General features: G+C 35.2%; 1 protein-coding gene across 1 annotated transcript in view; it reads right to left on the bottom strand.

Annotated features, from left to right (window-relative positions):
• The window catches only part of LOC119581991, a gene marked incomplete at its 3' end in the record, with an annotated part of 37,751 nt that overhangs the window by 7,373 nt on the left and 29,747 nt on the right, over positions 1-631 (bottom strand).

Raw genomic sequence — 631 nt, 5'->3', positions numbered from 1 at the left:
CGAATCCTATGGGTTAATGAAATATCATTTACAGTAAATTTGGTTACTTTGTAAAAATGGATGTAAAAATATTTTAGCAAACAGCACATTGGGTCTAGATCTCCTCATAAAAGCAATCTTACATATCTTCTTCAACAAACATACTGATACTGAAGGATCATTTGATATAATGGCAAAGTGTGGATACTAAAGGATCATTTGATATCTGTCCCCTGATATCTACAGAGAAAACACATATGCTTCTTTGTGGATTTGTTGATCAGCAATCAATGAAACTGTGCCTTTTTCATATAAGGCATCTGAACTTGAAGTGCTTGAAAAGTACACATTTCTCTTGTGTTCGCTGGCTTCCCGCATTGTCTTATTCCATATTCCTCAATGAAAATATACACGTACATGTATGTGTAGTTGTTGTTTTTTTTCACAATAATTCACCCACTAATCTGTAAAGATCATGAAGTAATCTAGCTCTAATGCATATTCTTTGCATCACAGTGACCTTGATTGAGTAGGGTGGGGAGAAGAGTCATCTGACTGACTCCATATGTAACTTGGTCTGGAGATCATGAATGATATTTTATGAAATTCCAGGCAGCCCTTTTGCTGTGAGACTAAGAATCTAATGTACACT

This window comes from Penaeus monodon, chromosome 15, assembly GCF_015228065.2.
Source record: "Penaeus monodon isolate SGIC_2016 chromosome 15, NSTDA_Pmon_1, whole genome shotgun sequence".
NCBI lineage: Eukaryota > Metazoa > Arthropoda > Malacostraca > Decapoda > Penaeidae > Penaeus > Penaeus monodon.
Note: the sequence above shows the minus strand (reverse complement) of the source record. Positions and strands in the feature narration are given on the sequence as shown.